This window comes from Cebus imitator, unplaced genomic scaffold, assembly GCF_001604975.1.
Source record: "Cebus imitator isolate Cc_AM_T3 unplaced genomic scaffold, Cebus_imitator-1.0 Scaffold131, whole genome shotgun sequence".
In the NCBI taxonomy this organism is placed as follows: Eukaryota; Metazoa; Chordata; class Mammalia; order Primates; family Cebidae; genus Cebus; species Cebus imitator.
This window is the reverse complement of record NW_016107446.1, coordinates 971,994-975,864: the sequence shown is the minus strand read 5'-3', so window position 1 is coordinate 975,864 and position 3,871 is coordinate 971,994.

Sequence of the window (3,871 nt, the reverse complement as noted above, 5' to 3'; positions counted from 1 at the left end):
AAAAAAAAAAAAAAAAAAAAAAAAAAAAAAAAAAAAAAAAAAAAAAAAAAAAAAAGGGAAGAAGAAAAGGCCCTTGAGGACAGGGACCGTGTTTTATTTACTGTACTCCAGTTCCTTATTTAGCACCTGAGCACGTAGATACCTTAAAACTGCTGAATGGATGTCTGCCTAGGGATTTATTTTTTTGTTGTTAATAAAGTTGATTTGACATTCTTTTTCATTAAAACTCAAATCTTAAATGATATGACTTACGCAACACTATAAATGAGTGGAGTGTTAAGATTAAAGGCAAAAGGAATGAAGATAATTACCCTAATTGATAAAAGTCATTTCCCACATGGGTAAAGGATACAATTCTGCAGCCTCTATACGTGTGTACTGGAATTGAACAATTAGGCAAGTGGATGGGGTGGTTGGTAGGAGCCATGTTTCTCACTGTTGGAGTGGGAGGTTACAGACACGCAGGTGAAGTCTGGAATGATCAATATGGTAATAGATTAGAGGTAGAGACATAAGTGTGAACTCATGTTCTACTCACTATAGATATAGATGGTTACATATAGAAACATCTATAGAGATGTACACCTATAGTGGTTAATATACATACATGTATTTCCTTGCTCTGTCAGTTGAGGAGGCCTAAAAACAATAACACCCCAGTAGCAATCAGCATACCTAGCACCCAGATCTTAGTTTTTAACACCCTTTTCCAATGAAAGGAGCCAAAGCTCCTTAGAGAAATGGCTCATTCTAGGGCTTATACAAAAAGACACGGGAGCATCCTATAGTACCAGAAAGGATGTGTTCAAAGAAAACACAATGATGGGATAAGCCACAGGGAAATGGGAGCTAACTGAAAGAGCTTTCAATGGTCAATGCAGAAAAGAATTTGATTTAAAAAACAAAACAAAAAACACACACTTTAGATTTTAACCCCAAATATAAAATAAATATCCATGAGTCATACTGACATAAATCATTGAATAAAATTAATGGTAGAGGGTAAGTCTCCTGTGCAGAATTCTAAATCATTTATGTACTTTGCTAGCAAAGTAACTCTCCATTACTTAAGTGACTTAAGGTTATTTCTGTTTCCAAAGAGCACAGTATGTATGAAAAGGGGACACAGAAATAACTTTTTTTTTTTTTTTGAAAAAAAATCATTCAGAAGACCAATAACGTCATAGCAGAAAAAACTGACAAACACTACATCAGTCAAATGAGGTCAACCTCAAAAGTAGTATCATGTTTACAGTATGTGTCCTCAAAATAATGTGATGAAAATGGCAATTTACCTCTGTGGTCTTCCCCATAGAACATAGAGCCCCAGTCTAATCATGAGAAAAACATCAGAAAAATCCCAGTTGAGGAACACTCTCCAGGTTTTACCTGACCACTACTCTTCAAAACTGTAGTCATCAAAAACAAGGGAAGCCTGAGAAAATCAAAATAAATTATGAACTTTAGTTAACGAGTCATTTCAACAAAGGTACCGTACAAATGTAAGTTAGCAGGGAAACTGTGGAGTTTGTTAAAAACCTGTACTACTGTGGGAATTTCTCCAGAAATCTAAAACTGTCCTAGTTTATTTTTTAAAAGTTTATTTTAAAAGATTACATAGCAAGGCAGAAAAAACATAACAGAAGGCTTAGAGAGATATGGTTTTATATTTATGAAAAGTATTTGTCTTTCACCATATCTGGTAAAGCATTTTATAGTCTCCTAAGGGTTTAACTGTTAGTCAAAGAAATAAATTTTAGTTCAAACTATTTCCCTGAATATTAAAAAACAAAACAAGGCCAGGCACAGTGGCTTACCCCTGTAATCTCAGCACTTTGGGAGGCCTAGGTGGGTGGATCACGAGGTCAGGAGTTCAAGACCAGCCTGGCCAACATAGTGAAACCCCGTCTCTACTAAAAATACAAAAATTAGCTGGTGTGGTGGCAGGTGCCTGTAATCCCAGCTACTCGGGAGGCTGAAGCATGAGCATCACTTGAAGCCAGGAGGCGGATGTTGCAGTAAGCCAAGACCATGCCATTGCATTCCAGCCTGGTAATAGAGCAAGACTCCAGCTCAACAACAACAACAACAAAAAAAAAAAAAAAAAAAAAAAGAGAAAAAATTGGCTAATTTTATTTGAGGAGAAAAGATAGGGCTATTATAGACTTATTTAACTAGCCTTATTTTTGATTAAATTGAATGCTTGGTTAAATCTGAACGTTAACATCTTCCAATTGATATTAGAATCAAATCCAAGGTCCTACATAGGGTCATACATCATCTGGCTCCTGCCTGCCTTCTTTGACTTCATTTTATTCTACCATTGCCCGTTTTTATTCACTTGGGCCACACCAGTCTTTCTGTTCTAAGAACCTAGTAAGCCTTAGAGCTTTCATATTTTGTCCTTGTCTGGCACCTGTTACCTACTGCTGGGTAGCAAACTACCCCCAATACTTAATGGCTTCATACAACTTCCATTTTATTCACTCATGATTCTGAGAGTCATCAATCTGGACTGATCCAATCAGGGGGCTCATCATTGCAGCTTTAGTCAGCTGGCAGCTAGGCTGGGGATAGATGACTAGTGGTCACATGTCTGGCTGTTGGGTGAGCCATGTATTTCTAATGAGCATACTAGGGCTTTTTCACATGGATGCAAGCAGAGGTCCAAGTGTAAGGGTAGAGGCATTCACTTGATCAAAGCAAGTTACAAGGCCAGTCCATACACAAGTGGTGGGAAGCAGACTCCAGCCTTGATGGGAGGAGGAGTATGCAGCCATTCAAAATCGGATACATGTAGAATGCTTCTTCTGAAAGCTTTCCATAGCTGTGCCTCAGTCATGCTCTCTTCAAAGTATAGTATCTTCAGAGGACTTTCCTAACCACTGTATTTAAAATAGCTCCTCACCGGGCTGTCTTCATCCTTCACCTTTTCATGATCCTCTTTTATTTTCTACCATTACACTTATTGTTCCATGGTTCCCTTGCCTGTTTTCTCTATGGGAGCAATGAATTAACACGGCAAATTAAGTGCCTGCCTTGTTCATTCCCAAGTGCTAACACAGTAGGTACTCAACAAACATACAGGCAATTCACATCTTTATTTTTTATTCCACATTAAGAAAGATGATCAAGTTATTAAACAACTGAAAAAGTAGTGCACTTCAGGTAGTAAAATGCACTTTAGTAAAACCAATCTAAGTGGACATAAGATTTCTGTCTCTTCTGTCCAGACAAAAAAATGAAGAACCTACGTGTTAAGTATAAAGGAGAACCCTGGTGTGGTGGTGTATGCCTGCAGTCCCAGCTACAAGAGGCCAAAGCAGGAGCACTGCTTGAGCCAAGGAGTTCAAGGCTGCAGTGAGCTATGATTACGCCACTGGACTCCAGCTCTGGGCGACAGAGCAAGCCCTCATCTCTAAAACAAAACAAAAGATCAAGTAGAAAGTTACCTGAGTCTTTTCCAAGTTATTTAATTTAGAGCATCAGTCTCCAAATATAATAACATTAAGACATCAGTTTAGAAATTAACTTTTTTTCAGATCACTACAACACAAAATCTCTCAACTGAATCTCTAGTTTGTCTCATTTTGTTAAGAGCTTATTACATGAGAAGGTTCAGAGACTTTTATTTCCATCCCTCAGCAAGCAGTGACAGTCAACATAACAGGCTCTGTAGCACCATGATATCCCAACACCAGACCACTCCAGCCACCCTCTCATTCAGAGAAAAACTGCAAGATATGGCTGGACTACTCGAATCACATCTGATCTTAAACAATCCAGGTAAACAAAGTTGTACTATAAAGAATACTTTCCAAAATTGTTTACTCATATAAAAACAGATCAAGTCATTACAGAGCATTTTTCC